The sequence below is a fragment of the Dendrobates tinctorius genome, unplaced genomic scaffold, assembly GCF_039654945.1.
Source record: "Dendrobates tinctorius isolate UK_male_01 unplaced genomic scaffold, ASM3965494v1 ptg000032l, whole genome shotgun sequence".
Lineage (NCBI taxonomy): Eukaryota > Metazoa > Chordata > Amphibia > Anura > Dendrobatidae > Dendrobates > Dendrobates tinctorius.
The window spans coordinates 23,693,167-23,719,804 of record NW_027361700.1 but is presented as its reverse complement, the minus strand read 5'-3'; the positions used below and the strand labels follow the sequence as shown (position 1 = coordinate 23,719,804).

Below are 26,638 nucleotides of genomic sequence, written 5' to 3'. Positions count from 1 at the left end.
ATTTCTATTCATATGTGTATACAGCATCTGTTCGTACGCTTGGAGGGTCACTACATAGTTAAAGTCGCAGAGCGGTCTTTGGTATTGGTTTTCTGGAAATAAGCCGGTAGCATTCATTCTCCTCTCTAGGTCATACTGAGCATAGCCAAATCAGTGAAAAACATCGGCACCATTTGGCAGGCCAGCGCCATGAAGCCACCGGGGCGGCGGTGGGCACTCTCTCATTCACTTTTTTTTTTAATTTGGGTGATTGCATGTTTCCCTCCAGATTTACAGTCTGCTCTGAAATCCAGCAGCCTTCCTCCCCATCGCTCTCCTCCCCCTCTTTTATGCTCAGAACGTGAAAATGTAATTCCTGTCCAAACAAGAAAATTCAGGGGTGTGTCGATGGTTGCTGTGGGGTATCCCCGATTGTACGAGAACCCCACTCCCTGTATAACGCCGCACAATCCCTACTGTGTCCTCTCCCTTTTTTATACCATGACACAAAGGCTGCACACCCCAACACGAACTCAACAAAAAGTTTTCAACTCAGAAGAAAAGACCACACTAAGAAGGCCACAGTGCTGTAACCTGTCCCTCCCACTTCATAGGCCAGCACACAACACAAGGCCCACTCTCCTCCTCCTGCTGTCTGCTTGGGATATTATGAAATCTTACATCAGACCCTGTAAGCCACGCGTGAGAGCGTGGGAACCCAGCCCAGTCCGTCCTGGCCCCTCGCCTTCCCTGCGGTCAGCCAAAATCCCACATGTCTCCCAGGCCAAGCCTTCCTCTCAGCCCTATTCTGCAGACAGGAGCCTCGGTATCTGAACAGTTATTTTTAATGTTTCCCCCTTGGGCTGCTGTGAAGCCCCCACAGGGGCGCAGTGTATCGCAGCCTTCATCCATGCCGCTAGGAAAGTCATTAAAGAGCAGTTCCCCTTGTGAAGAAATCAACAAATCCCAACTAGAAGTCCTCACGTTGTCCTTTAATGTCATGTTTTTAAGACTTCTATGGAGCTGGTGTAGATACAGCGTATGTTCAACCTGGGCAGCTGCATAAGGGCTCAACAAATAAAGGGGCTCACGGTCACAGAGCATGAAAGGGACCGAACTGATATATTTCATGGCTCACAATTACTGGTGTATACGGGGGCTAATCTAGAATGGTCTCTTGGTCAGTAATGGGCCGATATCTTGCATGCCCTGCTTGGGGGCCTTGGTACCCCTGTAACAACATGCCGCATGGTGTGTATGGTTTTTGCATGGCCTGAATGGAGACCTTGGTACCCCTGTAACAACATGCCGCATGGTGTGTATGGTGTTTGCATGGCCTGAATGGAGACCTTGGTACCCCTGTAACAACATGCCGCATGGTGTGTATGGTGTTTGTGTTTGCATGTGTTTTCAGTTAAATCCATTAACTGAAAAGCTAAGTGTCAACCAATAAGGGTAAGCCCTCTAGGTTAATGGCATCCAAAATAGTTTTCTCAGATGCAATCACAAACTTTTAGCAAAACATTAATAAAATGATTACTAATTACTGTATGTCTTTTTTTTAAATATACAAGTCCCGCAAATGAACAATACAGCTGCGGCCATACATTGCTACACCTACAGCTCAAACCCACTGAGTCAAGGAAAGCGAGCCATCCTTTGTATCTATATAGTGAGTTTTTACTGGAAAATGTGACAAAATATTCTTTAAAGAAATCGCGCTCTTAAAACCTGATAAATTGTGAACGAATCCATTTGTGTAGTGTGACTACAAAATATATGTATCTCTAGCCCCGAGTGTTGTCATGGAACCCCTTAAGGATCAGGTACACCTCCATTGTGTCACTTTGAAGGAACACCTCCAATTACCGTCCAATTGTGTTTTGTGTGGCATGAAGCACCTGCCGCATTTGGAGCTGCCATCATTCTACCCACCCTGCAAGCCTTTTTATTAAGCTCTGTGCTTTGTCTCTATAAATCTCCTCCTCCTACTATACGCGACCTATCCGATACCTCTCGTTTTTTATAAAACACCTGCCGCTGCTTTTAATGTCAAACTCAACATATCAGCCCCCAACAGCTGGCTTCTCGCTTTATTAGTGCTCATTCAGACACCAGTGATTTTTCCTTTAGGAAAAAAATGGTCTAACTTTCACCAGTGTTTTTGATCCGATTTTCATGTGTTTGGTAGTTTTTACTAAGAGCTCAAACAACACGACCATGAAAATCGGGCAAGTGCTAACCATTGTTTTGATGCACAGCCCTTGTAGCCATGTTATTATCAGGGACAGTGCACATGTGATTTTTTTTTCAGGAAAAGAAAATCAGACAGAATGTACAAGTTGCATATGATTATTGTATCACACTCAGCCATTCATGCCTTTGAGTCCGTGGAAAAACTCTGATTGCACTCGGATGACATCCGAGTGCAGTCTGATTTTCACGGACTGACAGAATGGAAATTTTTTTTATTTTCTTCAACGGAGAAAATTGGATCACACTGTGATCAGAGTTTGATCAAAGTGTGATTAGACAATCGACCTGATTTTCTCAGCGGGGGAGTTTAATGAGTTTTTCTCACGTGATAAAAAAAATTACGGCAGTTTCTCAAGAATCGAGGTGCGGTGCACGGAGGCTTCAGACCGACTTCTGGGTGTAGATATACAGTAGAAGCAAAATGGAAAAACTGAGCATCCGCACAGGAAATGAGGCTGGTATATTAAAACATGATTTTATTAGCAACGTTGTTAAAAAAGGGAAAAATTAAAACATACAAAGGACACGGGTGAACGCGTTTCGAGCATAACCGCTCTTAGTCCTTACTGTGCAGCACGGGGAGAGTTCCGTGGCAGTGACGACGTCACCCAGACTCGGGGACAGAGTGTAATACCTGTACTCTCAGCACAAAAGCAAAGCGATTTCCTTGTATTCCCTAATAGAATATTAGCTCTGGGCTATCTGTCCTGATGTATTAAGCAACAAACATGCAATAGAAACATTCAACAGGTACATGCTCACCATACTTTGTTCTGCAGGAAACTTACTGACCCCAGCACAGTCTATGTACTGTATATAAAATATTACAGAATTGCGTAAAGAGCCAGCGCATACACTACTGTGGAGCACAGAAATGTCACTGCAACCCAAACACGGAAAGATCCAAGTCCCTGTCAGCGATCAGATATGATGCGGAAAAAAAACCCATAGTATAGTAAAACAATAGACCGTTTACAGTCAGAGGATTTTCTGCACTTAGAATCAATTATAATGGTATTTGCGAGAGGGTGACCTAGTTGGGTGGTCATAATACCTAAAGGAAGCCACGCCACTCCATATCGACGCTGCTTAACATGGCTAGATTTTATTATTAATTTTATTCACTGTGATTATCCATGTATGTGGTCACTGCCGACCACGCCGTCACTATTGGAAGAAGTTTGTCCAGCGTTATCTCTAATATGCTGACAAATTAATCATAGATTCAGCTCACTGGAAGTACGCTTCACTGCGGGGTTATCATAAGATTTAGACCTATTAATCAGCATTAACATAGAGTGCAGTGAATTCTAGAAGAGTGTCACAACTCAAGAGCTGACAGATCCACTTTCAACTTAAGCACAATGACCTCGCAAGATCTAAAAGATCAGTTTAATAAACTGCGATGAGAAATCCGTAGAGTTATGCTTTCGATCGGCATGGAGAGGCCGGGGTCACACTTGCGAGAAACCCGCGCGAGTCTCAATACCCGGCACTGCCGCCGGCACTCGGGACCGTAGCACTCAGCTACATAGAAATACATGCAGCCGCACACTCCGGTCCCGAGTGCCGGGTATTGATGTGAGATACTTGCGCGGGTTTCCTGCATTGCACTCGCAAGTGTAACCCCGGCCTAAGAACACTTATTTAGAAACACAGAGCTCCTTTAAAATCTAAAACATAGAAAAAAAGATGACAATTGATATAAGGCTATGATCACGTGTCCGTCTGCACGTTCTGTCTGGATCAGAATAATAGAATTTACGGTATGTTCAAAAGTGATCCACTGCATCAGTAATCCATGCAGAAGCAGACGATCCCCATTTATTATTATGGGGCCCATCTAAACTTCAGTTTTTAGAATGCATAAAAAAGATCGGCATGCATGATTTTTTTTTTTTTGTCCATTCTTTAAAACGGCATCACGTGAAACCCAGACGGACCCCATAATAATCAATGAGACCACTCTGCTTACCTTCTGCAGAACTGATGGAATGGATCATTTTCGAACATCAATTCAGTTTGTCTGTTCCGAAAAAAAGGGAATAAAGAGAATGCGCATATGGACAACTGGACTTACCGAAAGTTTAGTCTTTACTCATCCAACTCAGCTTTTAAAGGATACATCTATTCCGTTTATACCATGACTTTTTTTTTTAACGGATTCATGGTGGATATGAAAGCTCTATTATTATTAGCCATGATCCGTTCAACATCTATTAATCCACTAAGATCCCCATTTCACCCCCACTGACTTATAATGAGATTATTTTTAGGTAACTTTATTGGCTTTTATATGAATAGGGAAGCACAGCAGGTTACGCTATTGTGACCATCAAAGGAAGTGATCCAAGTGTGAACAGAGCCTAGACGTTAACAAACAACCATGAGTGTCGTGTACAATATATATGTCTGTGTGCGTACAAATTGCACAACCACAAGTTACCGTAACTCTTGGACACAAAAAAATAAACTCCACTGAGACAATTCTGATACAGGAAGCTCCATAAAATGCACTTGACATTGGTGGCATTTCTAGATATCTTATTTCCTAGTTTTATTGGGCTCAGCCTCACTTCAGAACTCTTGTGCAAAATTCAATATAACTAATTAACACAACTAATAAAAAGGCGGCTTTTTAATTCTGTTTACATCTGCAAATGCATTTGGATTTTACGACATGTTTTATTGATTTTCCGCTCTGGCTTTCTGGACTCGCAGGTGTCACAGATGAAGATGAAAAAGAATCAGAAATCAAACAATGACATTGGGAACCGCCGGGGATTTGTGACCAAACAATACATGAAATCAGAGCAATGAACCAATATCTACTATAGTACCGCTACAATCTGAAAACTAACGTCTGCCTTCATAAAGGGTATATCTCCTATAGTCAACAAGAAGCTGAAAGCAATGTGACTTGCTAAGAAGAGAGCCTGTAGCCAAGTGGAAAGTGACGTATTCACGATGCTCCCATGAGTTGTCTGTTTTTGTTTTTTTTAATCCGCTATATGGTACAAGAGATACGTGTTTTTTTATTTAGTGCTACTCTTTATGGTCTTTCTAAGGCCGGAATCACACATGCGAGGAATACGGCCAACTCTCGAAGGTTAATACCCGGCACTGCCGCCGGGACTCAGGAGCGGACCGTGCGGCTGCATGTATTGCTATGTGGCCGCACACTCTGCTCCCGAGTGCCGGGTACTAACCTGCGAGACTCGGCCGTATTCCTCGCATGTGTGATCCCGGCCTAAGGAGGAGTGGAGTGTAATAAAGCAGAGCATCCCAAATACATCCCCCCCACAGAACCTGTGGGTCACATCCCATTGGTAAAGACCATAAAAATGAGCACTAAATAAAAGGGTTCAATTCCCAAATTAAAAAAAAAGGAATAATTATTCAACGGAGCAGCAGGCGTAAAGCAAGGGAAATAACTGGCTATTATTGGCTTGGTGGCAGATCCTCTTTAAAGAACAATTCTTAGTGTAAAGTTTTTAAATATTATCTAAATAATCATCTTCTATATGGATGAGAAACACTACAAATCCAAAATTTCTAAGTGTTTTGTTTGTCAGGTCGTGCCAACCTCTTCTTGAAAGCGAGCCTGTACAGCGATCAGCTAACCACCGAGGGTGAGTCCGGGGAAGCCAACCATGCAATTCACTGCAGGAAAACCCCCATGCACATTAGATAGCTATCGACCATCTAATCTTTACGTTGACCTCTCTCTCTCCCAACTCCCCCATACACAGGGTGCTCGGCTCAACTGAGTACTCCTGTGCTCTCGGGAAGAGCCGCTGCCAGACTTACCTGGCAGCAGCTTATCTCCATCACCAGGACCAGCCATTAAAATGTAACAAGTCAAATCCTTCTCTCCCCCACATGTATAAAAAGAATCCGCTAGTCTCCTATCTCAGTAATGTAACAATCTGTCTTCGCTGCATACAGAATTACCCAGGAATTGAGAATTTTGAGAATGAACGTCCTGGTGGAGAAAGAAGCAGATTTCTCTGACAACGTTCTTATTTTCATGTGTACTATTGATTTATCAAATAAACGTGTAAACTAAGGTTACTCTTTAAAAGAAATACAGCAGGTAAATACAACCAAATGAATTGCCAAGATATTTAGTAATTTTCCATAGTCATTCAAAGCCATATTTTCGTCATCTCCATAAATCCATCCCTATGCTTCCCAACATTGATATGACATTGCTTCTCATCTGGAGGGGGGAAAGTTGGACAAACTGACATAGATGTATAAAGTCAAGTCTAAAACATTTCTTAAAAGATTTGCGCCACTTTGACTTTTAAACAATTTGTGCGCCATATTTGAAACTATTTTTGTTTTACAACACTTTATAAAACTGGTGAAACAAGTTAATCACAAGAGGTGGGGGAACATTTGGCCAGGCACATTTATTAGACCCTATTACAAAAATTGTCTCAAAATTTGGTGCTAATCTATGCTCGCTCATAGCCAGTGTGGAGTTCAGTTTTTGTTGTAATACCTGCCCAACAGGCACCAAATTTATTAAAGGGAATCTCTCACCATCTTAGAACGGCATGCTGTAGGGGCAGAGACCCTGATTCCAGTGATGTATCACATACTAGGCTGCTTGGTTCAGTTTTGACATAATCACTGCAAATCTACCAATTATCTGAATGTAGAGCTCTGTATAACCCATCACACACTTTCTGCCTGTGTACAGTGTACACCCAGTTGTCAATCAGTGGTGGAGACGGGGTTATTCTCAGCTCATGAGTATGACTATCTAGCAGCAGTTTACTAGTCCTCTTATAATAATCTCCTGCTAATAAAACAGTGATTTTATGAAAACTAGAGCAAGCAGCCCAGTAAGTGACACATAGCTGGAATCAGGGTCTCTGCCCCTACATCATGCCTCTCTCAGATTAGGTGGTAAAAATATGCTGACAGATTCACTTTAAGAGGTGAGGTTACTCAGAAAAGCCCCCACTAGGCAGAAGGAGCCAGACTGAATGTTGGTTCTTTATGAGATTTTTAAAGTCAAAATGTTTTTGCGTTCCTATTTTTAGTTTTTCAATAATGACACCATCAGTCTGAATCCTCTTCTCGGTGTGTTGAAAAACTATTAAGATGGCTGTGTTTCAGTTTGATCTTCCTTTTCCTATTTACACAAAGTTCTCACTGAGACAGTCTGCCGACAAATGAGACTGCAAGGCCACGGCTGAGACGGAACGCCTGCACCCAAGACAGCGAAAGCCACGAACGTCTGCACATGAGACCGCCGGCAAAAGAATGCAGCAGTGTGCCAGGGAATGAGACAGTTCATTCCGTGAGATTTGACAGGCCCTCTTTGTATATTTTTATAGATTTTAGGACCGGAATAAATGTACATTTTCCACAAGAAACAAAAATTAATCGGTACCAGATTTCAGCTGAAAAAGAGACATCAAGGTAAAGAGGAGCGAGCGGGGAATAGGAAGCGCTCTTTACAATGCCCGCTGAAGGGCTTCTTTTAAAGGGGATGTGTGGGTTTTTTTTTTTTATTGGTCCAATACATATTGATAAGACAAATTCCTGTTTTGTGCATTCAGCTCCTATTCAGACCTATGGGCAGACCAGTGCTAACCAGGAGTAATCAGATCCAGCAGTCATGCGTTACTCTCTTTCATGGGCTCCATTGTAGCAAAAAGGGTTCAGATGGAGTAAAGGTTGGCCAAGTGCCCAGTTGCTCGACAGCTATTTTTCCCAATTAACCCCCTCCATACAAATGAACACTCCGCTTGGCCCACACTGCATGTGTTTTTAATAGGGAGAGGAGAGAACAAAACTGGAAGATACCTTGAGAAAAAAAAAAAAATCATTCTTTCCTCAACATCTGCTCTCGTGGGAGAGATGTGACACCCTTATACATATCAAAAGGTCATCTGGCTCTGCCCATATTGGCAGGTATGCCCAACATGTATCCGATCTGTTTGGCAGCCTTAAGACGTAACAGCAGGAACAATCTACACTCAGGCTGTGTGCACACGCTGCGGATTAGGTGCGGATTCATCCGAGCGGATTTTGTAAAATCCGCAGGTGAAACCGCAGGTCAAAATACCTGCGGTTTTACCTGCGGATTGCTCTGCGGTTTTGCCCTGCGGTTTTTCATCTCCTCAATGGAGGAGATGGCAAACTGCAGGAGAATCCGCAGAAAGAATTGACATGTCAGGCTGTGTGCACACGCTGCGGATTTTACTGCGGTTCCGCAGCGGCTTTGGCCGCTGCGGGTCCGCAGCAGTTTTTGCTGCGGTGTACAGTACCATGATTCCCTATGGGAATCAAAAACCGCAGTGCAGACGGTGCGGAATTTTCTGCGCGGTTTTTCTGCGGTTTTCAATCCGCAGAAAGAATTGACATGTCAATTCTTTCTGCGGATTCTGCTGCGGTTTGCCATCTCCTCCATTGAGGAGATGAAAAACCGCAGAGCGCAGGTAAAACCGCAGGTATTTCCGGTATATCCAAAGCCGCTGCGGAACCGCAGCAAAATCCGCAGCGTGTGCACACAGCCTATGGGCTCGATTGCAGTCTATAAACATAAATTACAGGTAAACTTTTTGCATTTACGTTATATTGGACCAATAAGTAATGGATACAAAGATGGGTACACATGAATGATCGTGGATGACATGGTTGCCAACAGTCCTAGTTTTGGCAGGACAGACCCAGAAGGCAGGACTTAGACAACCCTGCCCACAACTGGAAAGTCCTGGACATATGGGGTGGTAATGGAGGGTGGATTTAACGTCTAAATTCACCCTCTAGAATGCTGGTAATTATTGGGTGATCACATGAGGGAACTGCACAGACATTCATCAGACAAATACTTCTATCCTTCATAAAATATCAATTAGGAAACAATTACATTTGTAAGTTTCTCTATTATTCCTTCTGGAAATGTATGAATCAATCAGCAACTTTGTATTAACAGTAAGGGTGGGGGGCTCCACATAGTGACACTGTCCACTCTGTGGGTGGGGGGCTCCACACAGTGACCCTGTCCATTCTGTGGGTGGGGGGCATCCACACAGTGACACTCTACTCTGTGTGTGGGGGGCATCCACACAGTGACACTGTCCTCTCTGTGGGTGGGTGGGGGGCATCCACACAGTGACACTGTCCATTCTGTGGGTGGGGGGCATCCACACAGTGACACTCTACTCTGTGGGTGGAGGGCATCCACACAGTGACACTGTCCAGTCTGTGGGTGGGTGGGGGGCATCCACACAGTGACACTGTCCACTCTGTGGGTGGGTGGGGGGCATCCACACAGTGACACTGTCCATTCTGTGGGTGGGGGGCATCCACACAGTGACACTCTACTCTGTGGGTGGGGGGCATCCACACAGTGACACTGTCCAGTCTGTGGGTGGGTGGGGATCATCCACACAGTGACCCTGCCCATTCTGTGGGTGGGGGGCATCCACACAGTGACACTGTCCATTCTGTGGGTGGGGATCATCCACACAGTGACCCTGTTCATTCTGTGGGTGGGGGGCATCCACACAGTGACACTCTACTCTGTGAGTGGGGGGCATCCACACAGTGACACTGTCCAGTCTGTGGGTGGGTGGGGATCATCCACACAGTGACCCTGTCCATTCTGTGGGTGGGGGGCATCCACACAGTGACCCTGTCCAGTCTGTGGGTGGGTGGGGGGCATCCACACAGTGACCCTGTCCATTCTGTGGGTGGGGATCATCCACAGTGACCCTGTCCATTCTGTGGGTGGGGGCATCCACACAGTGACCCTGTCCATTCTGTGGGTGGGGGCATCCACACAGTGACACTGTCCACTAAGTATGGGGCAATGGTAATACATAGATGTTGTTCCTAATTTTCCAGGAGGAATAATAGAGGAGCAGCAGAATTAGCAGTAGATTTCTTTTACTTTATTTTTTAGAGCTTCAGAATAGTAAGAAAAAGCTGTCCTGGATCATTATTTCATTAGGAATGCTGGTACTTACTAAAACAGACATGTCAGGAGAGCGGGGAGGTCTGTGAAGACATGACTGCAGTTTAACTTCTTGACTGCTAGTTATTGATTTTCTTCTATAATTTATGATATTTATTAGTATAAATCTGGACTCTGTCGATGCAAACATCAGGCAGCAGAGGCTTTTTGGAGGCAATACTGAGATGTAAGAGTTGAATTGAAGGATATATGGTAATTATGAAGGAGAGGGCAACACATTCATGCAGTGACCCTGAAGCGATCTAGTCACGGGCAGGAAGACTAGTCCTCTAAGGAACAATCCGATTCTAAGATTTTGCAATTTTCAGCCTCGACCAACGCTAAGGACAAAGAGTACAGGCTCACCACATGGAAATCTAACAGGCATGGATTGGTTCTTCTCAGGCATATATGGGCTTTTCATGGAAACTTGATCTTATTGCCCCACATTTTTTGATTCTTCAGAATGTCAGTTTCGTGATTGGATTTGGGGGCAGCCTGAATGTAAATGTACAAAATGATCCGAACTCTTTTTCAGAATCATTTGTAGACGACTAAATCCAATCCCCCCCCCCCCCCTTCGTGTGGTGAGACTGACACAATTACCTCAGGACGGCAGCCACAAGCACATGAATGTCCTCAGTCCTCGCCTCATGTGACAATAACCACCCCATACACATGTGCTTCTTCATGGAGAATGACAACCATGCATGAAAATCTGGGTTCAGTGCATTAAAGGGGTTGTCCACTTTCAGGGAAATGAAAAACAGGTATTAAGCCTCCTCAATTCCAGCACTGGCTCCCCTCTGCTGCTTGGGTCTCGGTGTTATGGCTACAGCGGTAACATCACATCAAGAGCTCACATCACCGCTGCAGCCAATCACTGAGCTTAGAGCTGTACCGAGGTTTTTATTTTAGGTACTTTAGAGCAGTTAGTACCCACTTTCATAAAAATGGAAAACTCCTTAAATGAGGAGATCCATCTCCTGTCACCACCACAGCCTGAAATCAGCACACACTGGTAAAAACTTGAGATGACCCCCTCCTTCAGTCTTCAGCTAGGGGGGGGCACAGTGCACCAGACGACACAAACACCAGAGATCTTTTCTCTGGTTGTAATTGTGCCAGTGATGCCAGAGTGTGACTCACACACACACCAGAGACCTCTGTGGCAGGACACACAAACAGGGTGGGTATTTATTCTGACTGGCAGAGGACATTAGTCCTTTATGCAGAAAAACGAAACATGATGGCTGACGAAATGGCAAAGTTCTAATTTGGGTAATTAGGACTCCTCATTTTGCCTGCACAGGATACTCACAGGGCCACATACGTAGCGTGTACACCAGTGTTGTTGACTCTGCTGCAGATTCTGCATATTTTTCAGTAATAATAGCGCAGCATGATGTGCTATTTTTTCTCTGGTGAAAAGGGGGACACCATGAAAGACCCTATTAGCGTAAATCACATCTGTCGAGTACTGCTGTCTTCTGTTTTGAACTGGAGTATAAGTTGGTATACATGCAAAATAAGAGCATGTTCACATTGGCCTTTCAACAGATAAAACCTAAGATAGAAACAAAAGGAACATCTACCCTGCTGTAAGTAAATACCGTAAATGAGAGCAATAGTGCATATAAACACAGTTTTTGATAAAAAAAAAAAAAAGCATTCAAGCCATCCCACTAGCGACAAGGTGTACCCAAATTCGGGATGGTCCTAGCCTCTAGGACCCCAGCATTTGCATTGCTTACCTCTTCAGGTCAGAGGGCGCGATGATGTCACATCTGTGCGCCCTCTGCCTGAGCAGTCACAGTGCAGATAACCGGAAGACAGCGATGCTGAGGAGTCCAGAGCAGAGCAGAGCAGTGACCATTGAGGAGAGGTGAGTATTTCATTTTTTTGGAGAGGATATTTGGAGCAATACATTGGGACCATCATACTTTGGAGCATCTTATGGGGTCATCATATATGGAGCCCATCATACACTGAAGCATCGTATATGGGGCCCATCATATACGGGGTCCATTATACACTGGAGCATCATATATGAGGTCCATTATACACTGGAGCATCATATATGGGGCCCACTATATATGGAGCATTATATGAGGTGCATCATATGGGGCCCATTATACATGGAGCATCATATGGGGCCCATTATATATGGTATATATGGAGCATAATATAGGACCCATTATATATGGAGCATCATATGGGGACCATTATACATAAAGCATTATATGGGGACTATTCTGTATGAAACATTATATGGGGCCCATTCTGTATGGAGCAATATATGAGGCCCATCATATACTGTATGGAACAATATATGGGGCTCATTATACTCAATGGGGACTATCCTATACAGTATGGATTATATGGCACCCATTATGTATGGAGCAATATATGGGGTTCATTATTCCTCATGGAGAATTATTTGGGGCCCATTATACAGTATGGAGCAATATATGGGGCTCATTATACTGTATGGAGCAATATATGAGGCTTATTATATACTGTATGGAGAAATACATGTGGCTCAATATACTGTATGGAGCAGTATATGGAGTCCATTATTCTGTATGGAACAATATAAGGGGCACATTATTCTGTATGGAGCAATATATGGTACCCATAAAACTGTATGGAGCAATATATGTGGTTCATTATACAGTATGGAGCATTATATGGCACCCATTATTCTGTATGGAGCAATATATGGAGCCCATTATCCTGTATGGAGCAATATATATGGCTTATTATACTGTATGGAGCATTATATGGGCTCATTATACTGTATGGAGCATTATTCTGTATGAGGCATTATATGAGGCTCATTATTCTGTATGGAGCAATATATGGGCTCATTATTCTGTATGGAGCAATATATGGGGCTCATTATACTGTATGGAGCATTTTATTGGCTCATTATACTGTATGGAGCATTATATGGGGCTCATTACTCTGTATGGAGCATTATATGAGGCTCATTATACTGTACGGAGCAATATATGGGGCTCATTATACTGTATTTTATACTGTATTTTTTACCACCCTTTGCATCCTCCAGTAGTCCATGTACCTGACGAATGTCAGACTATATGACCAAAACGCAATATGAATCGCAGAAAGTGTCTGGCACAAACCAGAAGAAGAACTGCAAGGACCAGAACTGAAGCCTGTCTCTGAAGATCGGGACACCTCACACATGTGATACATAGGAAGTTGCATTTTGCCTGCTCCATTATCCAAAAATGAATGAGGCACATAGTATAAGAAAGTTTGTGGATACAGCTCGGGTACCTGTGCAATCCACTCCTTTTGCATGGGTAAGGCTTGTGAGGTGTCACGCAGCTTTGTTCCAAGTGATGAAAAAGGTTTTGTAATCCCGTAAAGTGAATTAAAAGCAAAAAATTCTTTAGTGTGACTTCATTGAAACAGTAGCATGTGCATAGAGAAATTATCTGATGCGTTTAGAGTCTGGCTGACTCTAAATCATAAATAAGTACTTTATCTACGATGAAGAGGCAGCCAAACTTGAAACGCGTCAGTTATTTTTCATCCATTCAAGTCAATAGATGAAAAACATTGAAAGAAGTGACAAGCATCATGCAAGGCACAAAATACTGATGATAAAAAAACCATTGGGTGTGCATGAGATTTCTGAAATCTCATAGGCTTTGCTGGTACTGTAAATTGCAGCTGAAAATTAGCATAAAAAAGCAGCAAAAAAAAAATGCAGCAAAAACATCCAGTGTTAGCCCAAAAGTTGCAAAGATCGAAGCATTTACCTATTATTTTTCAGGCGTACAAAAAACTGACAAGTTACTAAGGAAAAGAGAAAAAGTTACATCTATGGCAGCCACAGATCTATAATTAGACACTTTTGTTAGACTTTTGCAGATTTTAGTCACCAACTAGGAATTTTCTAGTCCTGTGTATGCAAAGTATAGAAACATTAACCCCTTCAGGGCCAACACCTATATAATTTTTTCATATTTTAAGCTCATTCCAAGTGTTATAGTTTTACATGTATATATGATTTTGTCTTGCATTGATATAGTTTAAAGTCTTCTTTACTTTCTACAGTATATAGAATTGGATTGGTTGCAATGGGCAACACTAACCTTTTTCTTGTATGAGGTTCTCTGCTCAGTAACTATGTTGCGGGGTGAGATTATCCAAGTATTTATTGTGTTATCATCATATAGGGCTTAACTTCGTTCAGTGATATTTATTATGCCAAAGCCGCTCCATTGTTGACTGCTACCTATTCTGGCTAGGAGATTCTATTGGTCACTATTAATATACAATTTTCACTATTTTGTAACATAATAACATAGTTAGCAAGGCCGAAAAATTTGTCCATCCAGTTCAGCCTATATTCCGTCAGAATAAATCCCCAGATCTACGTCCTTCTAAAGAGCCTAATAACTGTAAGATACAATATTGTTACGCTCCAGGATATTCGTATTCTTGTATTTAAATAGATGGTTATCCAAATTGCTTGGATTCATCGTTTCATGTGACCATAGGATTTGGTCAAGTACTATACTGTTTATATATATATATATATATATATATATATATATATAACATTTTTGATGCTAAACTAATTTCCTTGTATTGCTATCTATATTACATGTCTGTGGTAGGGTATACATAGTTTGTGGAATTATTTGTTTTGAAGCATAATAGAATATTATAATATATATATACCATATATATATACAGTATATATACAGATAGATGGATATATCTATGTATATAGAGAGAGATATATAAATATATATATATATATATAGATTAATCATTGCTAGTGGGAGATATGTCACTTACTGGGCTGCTTGCTGTCATTTTGATAAAATCCCTGTTTTATCTGCTGTAGATCTAGCAGTGGTCTTAGGCTGCGTTCACACGTCGCAGTTTTTTTTGCATTTTCACGGCGTTTTTAACGCGCAATTGTGCCGCGAAAAAACGCAAAAAAACAGCATCCCATGCAATCCTATGGGATTTCGCAATGCTGAGCTAATGCTGCGGATTTTCTCGCGGTGGAGTCGCATCGCGGAAAAATCCGCAGCATACTCATTATTTTGCGGAATCGCGGCAATCCCGCACCCATAGGAATGCATTGTTCCGCTTACTTTCCGCATGTTGCTGTGCCCACCATGTGAAAAGTAAGAAGAACATTTGCGGTTGGTACCCATGGTCCGGAGGAGAGGAGACTGTCCTCCAGGCTGTGGGTACCTTTTCCCTGTAAAAAATAGAATAAAAAAATCAGGATATATTCACCTTGTGGCGTCCCGTGCAGCCTTCCCGGGCCTCAGTGATGCTCTCGTTCCCAGTAATGCCTTGCGAGACCTTTGATGACGTTGCTGTCTTGCGATAATGTAGCGGTCCCTATTCCATTTTTTATATTTTTTTTATCATTTTTAACATTATATCTTTTACTACTGATGCCGCATAGGCAGCCTCAATAGTAAAAAGTTGGTCACACTCGTCAAACATAGTGTGACCAACCTGTCAATCAGTTCTCCAAGCGATGCTACAGATCGCTTGGAGAACGCAAGCATTCTGCAAGCTACAAACTCTTGCAAATCGCTAGTTTTTCCGCGGGAATTTAAAATGCGATTTTCCCGTGGAATGGAATTCCAGAATTCTCGCGGTAACTTCCGCTACGTGCACATAGCCTAAATGCTGAGCTCTGTATAGCCCGCCCACACCACTGATTGGTAGATAGCTGCTTATGCACAGTGTACACAGAATTCTGCCAATCAGTGGTGGGGGTGTGGCTGAGCTACTTGGTTTATTAGTCCTCTAGTGATAATCTCCTGCTGATAAAACAGTGATGTTATCAAAACTACAGCAAGCAACCCAATAAGTGACACATTTCTAGAATCAGGGTCTCTGTTTCTACATTACGCTGCTCTCAGATTCGGTGGCAAAAACCTGAAGGCAAATTCCCTTTATAGTATTGGCTTTGCATCATCCTTAATGTTTTTGGAGTTTGATTAGGCTGAAGCATATTGTGGTAGGGCTTTTCTTTTTTGTTCATGTGGATTTTTTAATCACCGATGTATGTGTATTTTGTGACTTTTTTATATTGTACATACATAATAAAATATATATATATTCAAATATTGCTTCCTTAGCTTCTGTATCTGGTACATGTTTACTTGGAAGCTACTGGTTATGTTGTGAGGTTCTTTTTGTAGTTTTTTATGTTGCTGACAGTGCACTGCCAAGAAGTACTTGAACACAATGTGATAGCCGCACTAGCACAAAATATGACCCATGCCTGAGTCACCTTTCTGCAATCAACATTATTGATAAAGATCCAGATTCCCTATGTAAATAATATGCACCCTACAGGGCAGCAATGAAGGCATTGTCTTATAAGGAGGAGAGAAATCCTTCTTGCACAATGCTGACAACGCATATGCCCATTATGGCATTTACAGTACCGCCCACTAGTTGATATGCTGGCATCGAATAAAGCATACATTAGTGTAAAATCACACTATGAGCGCATTCAACACTCACTGTGCCCTATTGTTTCAAGGACCATGGAAGATTTATGCCTTATAATGACGTTTACCCTGCTTGTGTAAAATCGGATTTTTATGAGTGCAGATTGTAAGCACCGCCATTCCACACAAAGTGGAGCAATGTCGGAAGCTGGGACATAAAACCTCTGCACACACTGCACATAAACACTAGATGCAAATCACAAAAACAACACCGGCGGCAGAAACAAAGACAAAGGCCCATCTACCCAGCCTATTTAGTGTTCCTTTTGTGGAATATTGGGTGCAAGCATCTGGACACTACCCTGAGGTCCACCATATAAAATATAAAGAACGCAGGCAGCACCCTCAATAAAGTATACTCCTTTTCTTTCTCCCTTACCCAGGAGCTATGGTATGATCATTCTCATTTGCACAAGGAAAGACTAGAAGCAATGGGATGAAACTGAATGGGAGGGAACACAGATTAGATATTAGAAAAAAAACTTTTTGACAGTTAGGGTGATCAATGAGTGGAACAGGCTGCCACGAGAGGTGGTGAGTTCTCCTTCAATAGAAGTCTTCAAACAGAGGCTGGACAGACATCTGTCTGGGATGATTTAGCGAATCCTGCTTTGAACAGGGGGTTGGACTAGATGGCCCAGGAGGTCCCTTCCAACTCTACGATTCTATGATTCTATGATCAGATCATGTCCCTGTACGGTCAGACACAGCCATTACACAGTACACAGCAGGGACACATTTATAAGATTATCTCAGCACAGGAACATTTTTTGCTCATGGGAAAACCCCTTTAAGACTCCCATGGTGGTCTCTGAAGCAGTGAAAAGGTTAATGGTGTCATCTCTGATAAAATAGTTGAATGGTAATATTTAATATTTGAGTGGTGAGGGGTAATGCACTCTCTCCTTAGTGGTCTAGGTGCACATCATGTTGAGCTTCCCTAATTGTCCTTTACTGATCACAAGATCAGACTGTTCTACATCTCTACCAGGATTGGGCAGAACACTTTCTATTTTCCACACACTGAGCCTTGTAGTCCAAACTGGATTTTGCTTGGAGTTACAGCTAGAGGTTATGTAGTAACATAGGTTGAAAAAAAAAACACAGGTCCATCAAGTTCAACCTTACTTGACCAGTTATACATTCTCCATCTCTAGACACTTCATAACCTTAAGCCCCACAATACCATTTGTTGTGAGAAAAGCATGCAGCCTTTTTTAAAAGCTGTTCTAGTGTCTGCCATTACTACCTCAAGTGGTAGGGAATTCCACATTCTGACTGCTCTAACTGTAAAGAACCCTTTCCTATTTAGCTGACAGAATTGCCTTTCCTCCATGCCTTATAAAAGTCATCTGCCAATTCTTTGTATTGACCACGCATGTATTTCTATACATATAAATTAGGCCACCTCTGAGGTGTCTTTTTTTCTAAGCTAAACAAGCCCAATTTTCCTAATCTCTCATTATAGGTGAGATCTTCCATCCTTTAATAATCTAGTTGCCACCATTGAACCAACTCTAGCTTTCAAATATTGTTTTTAAAATCCGAAGCCCAAAACTGGATCCCATATTCGAGATATGGCCTTTAACGTGATTTATAGAGGGGTAATAATACATTGGGATCACAGGATTTTATTTATTTTTAAACACCTTAAAATCTTGTTTGCTTTTGCAGCTGCTGCTTGACATTGAGTGCTACTGCTCAGCATACATGGAACAGACACATACCCAAGACCTTCTGATCTGTAGTCCCGAGTATACTTCCATCTAACACATGTGCAGCAATATAAGTACTCCGGCTGCGGTGCATTACTTTACATTTATGAACACTAAACCTAATCTGCCAAGTGTTTGCCCATGCAGACATCTTCTACTCTAAAATTAAAGGGACCCCTTCGAATGACTTACTGCTGATTTTTCCATGATGCAATATATGAGGAAGCAGTATGGGAGACATGTAAAAAGTATGATAGGTACACATGCTATATGGATGTGTGCTTTCTTAGATCTAACCACTTCCTTTTCAGTAAAGGCAAAAATCTAATAATCATAACACAAATATTTGATTATAGATCCCCAGTGAGATAATGGACCTTTCAAGAAAAGGAACAGACAGAATACCGCGACTTATAGATATCGATGGCATTTTGTCACATACAATCTGTCACGCCACATTTGAACATAGGAAAACTATTTTTGCAAGTTCTTCAAAGATTCAACACCATGAAACTGATAAAATGATTGTATGCCATGCAATGGTTCCTTATAGTTATGGTTTTTACAGTGAAAGTATCTTTTCTAGGGAAGGATATGTCTTAAGCGGCCATTAGTAGATCAACATGGTGGTAGACATAAAGTATGGAATCAAAAACCACATACCGTACATCTCATTATTATCCACTCTTATACAAGCATCATTTTACACTTACACTCTTAGGCCATGTTCACACAGAGATTTTGTGAGGAGTGAAAAAATGATGAGCTTTTCATGTGGAAACTGCTTCAGGAAACTCTTTATTTTTTAGAAGTTTTTCTTTTAGCGAAGCGTTTACTGAAGTGAATCTAAGGGTGTGTGCAGACGCTGCGGAATCCGCTGCAGATTAATCCGCACGGATTTTGCAAAAAACGCAGATAAAACCGCAGGTCAAAAGACCTGCGGATTATCTGCGGTTTAGCCTGCGGTTTGGTCCTGCGGATTCACCATCTCCACAATGGTGGAGATAGGAAACCGCTGCGGATTCCGCAGAAAGAATTGACATGTCAATTCTTTCTGCGGTTTCAAAACCGCAGGAAAACCGCGCGGATTTATCCGCACCGTCTACACAGCGGTTTTTGGTTACCATTCATTTGAATAGTACTGTACACCGCAGCTAAAACTGCTGCGGGTCCGCAGCGGCCAAAACTGCTGTGGAACCGCAGCGGAATCCGCAGCGTGTGCACATACCCTAAAGGGAGAGGGTTTTTTTGCATCCTTTTTATTTGGACAGTGTTTAGTTCGAGCAGATTGCATCAGGAACCCCTTTTTTTTCAATGAGGATTTTTCAAAATCCCTTCAAGACACTCAAAAAAAACCAACTCCTTGCCAAGAAATTAATAAGAACAGTTTTTAAAAGTTTTTGAAGACGTTTTTGAGAAGGATTTCAGAGCGAATCTGCGCCGAAATCCTCCTCGAGAAACTCGGTGTAAACCTAGTCCAAGGCCGGGTTCACAGATTGTCACTGAGTGGCAAAGTGCAATACGTTACGTATAAAATAACTCTCTAGCCAGACGTTACGTAAAACACTAAGGAATAAAGAACGCTGCCATTACGTTGCAGGCGGATGTCGAATGCAGGAAAAAGTTTTTGAAAAAAAAAAATGTTGCATTAGGAAAGCTACATATTGTTTAAACACCAGCCTTTCTTACCCATTGTCATAAAAAGGGCATAAAACCACAATTGTTTATTTTTCTTCCTACGGCTTTCTTATGAGAAAATTTTCTCTGGAAATGTTCTTTATAAAAAAAAAAATCATAACTATAATCACAGCCAAGTGACACGTTAGGCTCTCAGTGGGGTTGGGCTGCACCATGAGGTAAAGTGTGAAGGTGTCTTTTGAAGTGTGTGTATATATATTTATATATATATATATATATATATATACTGTAAATATTTCTTAAAACTGAAAATAAATAAATATGAATAAATGAAAAAACAATAAAAGAACAGTGACTAATTGTTACCAAATATCATAGAGCAAGTTATCAACACAGCTGTAGACATTGCCTACATTGTATTCTTTTGGCTATGCCACATTTGAGTTTCTTTTTTAGGCCATGTGCACACATTAAGTATTTGGTCAGTTTTTTACCTCAGTATCTGTAAGCCAAATCCAGGAGAGGAACAGTCAGAGGAAAAGTATAACAGAAACACGTCACCACTTCTGCCTTCATCACCCACTCCTAGTTTTGGCTTACAAATACTGAGGTAAAAAACTCACCAAATACTGGATGTGTGACCGTGGCCTAATATCTTAATTTCAACAGTAAAAAAAAAAAAAAAGAAAAACATGCTAAAAAAATAAATAAATTGCCCTATAAAATGTAGAGTGTTTTTATGTGTTAATAAGCTGCACTCACATCTGAGCGTCGATGGGTTAGCACAGCATTGCACCAGGACAGGACGGCTACCATGCAGAAGACTGAATACCTATAGTCATAATATGGCCTGCGATACACACAGCCCTCAATAGAGCCGTCAGCTTTGTCTCCTATAGGCCACCATTAAAGTGTAAGAGAGAGTCAGGGGTCTGTTGAACTGTCAGCATGACGTACACGACACAATCGACACCTTGGTAATATTACACAATGTATTAGCAGTCATGGTTTTACAGACAGGAAAATCCCCATGTTTCAGTCCTTCGGCAAGGCCGTCGGTGTCACATGTGCGCACAGCATCTCAGCATTGTGAATATCACACTCCACAAGATATTGTTTCCCATTCAGCCTGTCTTTTCGGGACTCTATGAGACCTCGAGCGCTTTCTCCCTGCGCCAGAAACCTCCACACCCCTTTCTCTGAACATAACACACAAATCACGACAGCTGCCTGCATGACAGAGTGCCAACACCACTCCAAAAGCCACCTGCAGGACACACCGACACGTGGGGCGAAGATCACTGTCCACGCAAGAAAAAGTCGCCTACCCGAGAAGCGACAAACAAAGAGCGCCAACGCCGCATGTGTATATGTACATCTATAGGTGCCTAGGAGCGCGTGAGAAGACGACGGCGGATCAGGCTGCTCAACTCTGCAGCGTAGACATGGCCACGAACAAAAAAAAAATGCAAATGAGAAAATAAAAAAAAATGTATAAAAGTCACCAGCAGAAAAAGTAATATATATGATACATCGATCAAAGGACTTGGTGGGATAAACGTACAATGTCAGGGGCATTATCGGGTTAATCTCGATGGTATTGAAGGATGTCACTGGGAGAATGCAAGTCTGACACACGCAACTGAAAAACCATGCGCTGGCATGGAGGCCTAAGCTTTCATAATACTAGTTAAAACAACATATGCCAATGCTAACCCGTTCTGACTCATGGAAATGGGGATATCCCGGAGGAAGAACCTGACTTTTCATCATATATTGATAGCTTTATACACTTGACTTAACAGACAGACATTATCGAACATAACGCAGAGACAGAGGAGAAAAATCGGCATTTTCATGTTAATTTAATCAGATTATGTGATTTGCTATTTCCCTAGCATCAGATGCTCTGCGCCCATGAAACAACATACATAAAAGACAACGACTTCTACAGAAGTTGCTAAAACTATATGGTGGAAGGAAGTGGAAATGTACAACCGAAAGGACAGATCAAGAAAATCAAATGCAACGTAGGAGGGTAGCCATCATTGAATCGGTGAAGGTATAGGGGTAGAAGCCATCTCTGCAGCCAGCCATCCTATAATAATGCACTAGACTGGAGTGCCTTATTGCAAGTCAAGGGGGAGAGGAGGACACGGCCTGTGCACTGTCAGCATTCACAGGGAGTTAACCACTTCTCTACCTCAACCAGAGGCAGCCTTGAACAACCTTGCTAAGATATCACACAGTCAACACAGAGAGCGGCCTTGTCTGTGAATGTGTGCACACTATAGACTATAGAAATATCGCCAGGCAGCAGACAAGCAGTTAACACTCAGTAAAACCCTTTTTTGCACTCTATAGCGAAGAGCACGCTGCGTGGCACCCCAATAATCCCCCCCATAAAAAATACATTTAAAAAGACAGGAATCGAGTATACGTGATGGGGGGGGACCTTATAACATATTGTATCCAGCCGCTTCCACCCCATAAAGTCAGTCTAGAAATATTCGGAAAGGGGGTGGGGATTGTTTATGATTAGGATCATAAAAACTGGGGGGGTGTGGGGGGAGAGAAGCTGCAAACCAAGACACCCCCTTCTCTTTCTAACACTGAGCTGGCCACCACCATGCCTCACGCCCCTTCTTGCAATAGATACAGGCCTTATGCTCCAGCAGGAGAAGGGTTAAACAGGTAGGACTGTGAAGACCTGACCTTATTACAGTAAACAGCCATACAAGACCATACATACAGACCCCCCATGTGCAAGTCTACAGGACCACTCACCTCTCTGCTAAGAAAGCCTGGAGGACTTTGATCCCCCTCTTCTGTTGGGACTGAGCACAAGCCAAATTATATGGGTGCAAATAGTGATATCAGGAAGAGGGGTGCAGGTCTCCGGCTCCCCTAATTCTCCCCCTAGACAAGCCCAGGATCTTGAGTGGAAAGCAAGTGATAGTCTGCGAATCCCAGTATTATACGCTTAAGTTTCTTTTTAAGAAGGGGTGGGGGGGTTTATTCCTGTCTGTGTCTCTCTTTCTTCTCTTCCCTCCGTGTGTCAGGAATACAGACAGAGAGGAAAGGGGAAAAAAAATCTAGTTATACTCAGCTCCTCCCTATCTGTGTATCATATCCTTTAAATACAGTATGGCTGCTATGTAGCACCCCCTGGAGGACTCGAGGCCTACAGCACCTTCATCCATTGAGTGGTTTGCCATCGCTTTGTGAGGAGTGCTAGGTGCGTGCTCCAGATGTGATGTGCAGAGCTCATCTGCCAGACTCCAGCCTCTCCCCCTAACATCAGTGACCGCAGATACCTGAACCCTACATCTCATCTCCCCCCGAGCTCTACACCTAATATAACCAGACGTGTACTCTAGAAAGAAATCTACGGGGCGATGAAAAGTATTCACCCCCCTCCCTCACCCGTACATGCGTCTAATTGTGTATCCCTGAATCACAGTGGACTAATTAGGAATTTTGCAACAGATCTCATCAAAGTGAGAACAAGTCTGTACAAAATGATCTACATTCATTACACAGAACTAACGAATGAATAACCACATACATAAGAAAGCTAAAAAAATCACTGAAGAAGTTAGATGGATGTCCGTATACTAATACAAAAAAGTATAATACAAAAAAAAAAGGGTATATCGCTTTTGTGACCACACTACCCACTACTGGCAATGGTACTAGTACAGTCATCCTTAGGCCATGTTCACACCTGTTAGGAGGTTTTATCACAAGAGCTAGAATTTTTACTAGTAGAAAAAGCTCAGCATGCGGAGGTTATTTTCTTCTTAAATGACAGACACCTAAACAGAAACCAAACAGGACCTGTTGTAGTCAACCATCATAGATTGGATCCATTTATTGCAGGCGTTCAGTTTCTGAAATGAAACAGAAAAACAAAAATCCATATGCCACTGAGAACCTTGTCAAACCCAGGGTCATCACACTCCAGAATGAAATGCAAATCTGCCCACTTGTACGAGGGATACACTGCACACCATCATTGTGACGCATATAGATAGGGGTATGAGAGTTGTGGGGTATAAGGCAGATCTAGTGACCTAATCTAGGGTGGAGTAGAGAGAAATGGAAGAAACAGATACACACAAGAACATAGATTATGTGGAGAAAAGTATTGGTACACACGTCTTAATCACAAAATTCAGGGTTTTTTTTCAGTCCCACGGCCACAATTGCATAAAATCCAGTCCCTCGCCATGCATTGTGGCCCTGTAATAGGGCATCAACGGTGTAGCAAGTCAGATTGTGACATTTCTTCCCTCCTAAATATTCCAATTTTTTTTTATAAACTGTAATTTTGTTATTAAAGTTTAGACACAATTGACATAACACAACATTTTGAGAATTAACAATACAAAAGTGTCAAAACGGTAACAAAAAATAAACATATAAAAACTGAAAGACTGAAACAACCCCCACAGAACCGAGGACACTGGCAAAGTCATAACGCGGGACAGTTCAAAAGTTCTCCGATATAAAATACGGTATCACAAAAAATCTTAAAAAGAATAATATTGTTGAGACCCTGCTACGTTTTGAAATAGGAAAAATTACTAGACTTTAAAATCAGATCATCGACAAACAAAACCTCAAACAACACTGAGGATAGATGACCTAGACAAAGGGGAATGTTAAAGAAGGAGTGTGCAAGGAGGATCTATTAGTTTTGTTGGGTCCAGTAATAATCAAATATTCCACATTTTAACTGAATAGCATTATTAGAAAGCAAATGCGTTTAGGAACTGCAGTAATTCAGCAGAGTAGTAGAGACCATGTAATGCAGAGCCAGGTCAACTGAGTGCTGAGGAGCATAGTACATAAGAGTCACCAACGCTCTGCTGACTGCATAACTGCAGAGTCCAAGCCTCCTCTGGCATTAACATCAGCACAAAAACTGCGAGCAGGGAGCTTTATGTCATAGGTTTCTACAGCCAAGCATTTGCATGCAGGTCTTGTCTTCCAGTACCAAGCACAATGCCAAGCGTGAGATTGAGTGACGTAAAGCCACAACTTGGTTGTGGAACATTGGAAATGAATGTGTTCTGTAGAGTGATAAAAACCACACTTGTATATCTGGAATTGGATGGACCGATCTAGGTTTGGAGAATACCAAGAGAACGTTACCTGCTTGACTGCACAGGACCAAGTTTTTTTTTGCTAAGTTTGGTGGAGGAGGGATTGTGAATATGGTTGTTTTTCAGAGGTTGGACTAGATCTGTTGGTTCAAGTGAAGGGAAATCTTAATACTTCAGTATACCAAGACTTTTTGGACAATTGTAGCTTCCAAGTTTGTGGGATCAGTTTAGGAAAGGGTCTTTTCCAATCCAGCATGACTGTTCCCCAGCTCACAAAGCAAGGTCCATAAAGGCATGGTTGGGTGAGTTTGGTGTGGAGGAACTTTCCGGACCACACAAAGTCTTGACCTCAACTCCATTGAACTTCTGTGAGATTGAACTAGATTAGACATTGTTAGTCAGAAGTTCTCTCTGACATCAGCGTCTGACCTCACAAATGCTCTTCTCAACAAAAGGGCAAAAATGCACCCAGACAACTCCAAAATATTCCCAGAGGAGTAGAAGATGTTATAGTTGCAAAGGAGGGGTTGGGGGCCCGGGGGGGCAGTGGGTTCAGGGGAGCTAACTCTATATTACTGCCTATGGATTTAGAATGGGATTCCATGGGAGCTCCTGTAGATGTAATGTGTATTTGACCTGATACCTTTGTCCATATAACATGAGTTGTATGTCTGTATGATTATTTTTGGGTCTACAAATTTGTATATGTTAGTATAGAAATGTATCTATGATATACCGTATGTGTCATTTTTACATTTCCTTTTCCTACAAAAAAAAGTATAATGTATAGTATACACAAAACAATAATAGCCCCTGTGCCCTCATATAACACACATGTGAGTCTGCACATTCCTGGAAGTTCTGTACTCTAGGAGGAAGCGACTTTTCACCTTAACCCCTGTGAATCTATGACAGATTTTGCCACGTCACTTGGGCAAAGGCCATGCATCAATCACATGCCGTTCGATGATCCAAGGTGCCAAAGTAATTCTACAATTGCAAATTGGAGCATGGCAAAATAGGAATTGGAATTATAGTAAGAGTTTATACACTTCTACGGCTGCTTCACTAGAGCTCTATATATGGCAGGACGGGTTAAAAGGATTGTCCAGGTTTGGCACAAAAGTCTGCAGTCACTCTTTGTGACTGCAGACTTGTGGATCTTCACAGCGTGCGTTGTCAGGACTCTCTAGTGTCAGCGGTGAAACTGGGCGGTTATATGACCACAAGTAAGCGATTAACATTCTTCCGGACACATTCTGACTAGACATGCGTGGTCTCGCTCAATTCGGTTGTTTAGTGAGGCCACAAACAACTAGTGTCATACCTGGACAACCCCTTTAAGTCTTACTCAAAGCATATCTTGCCTTGGCTAACCAGTCTCAATAATGTTTATTCAAGACTACTGCAATTATCACTATGCGA

The 26,638-nt window shown here is 42.2% G+C and overlaps 1 protein-coding gene across 2 annotated transcripts in view; it reads right to left on the bottom strand.

The window, feature by feature from the left end:
• The window catches only part of THRA (thyroid hormone receptor alpha), a 149,258-nt gene extending 126,099 nt beyond the window's left edge, over nucleotides 1-23,159 (bottom strand). For both annotated transcript variants that reach the window (XM_073572601.1, XM_073572602.1), the window contains exon 1: nucleotides 22,890-23,159. The gene's annotated coding sequence lies outside the window, so the exon portion shown is untranslated. The remainder of the gene's footprint in view (nucleotides 1-22,889) is intronic.
• Between the last annotated feature and the right edge of the window lie 3,479 nt (nucleotides 23,160-26,638).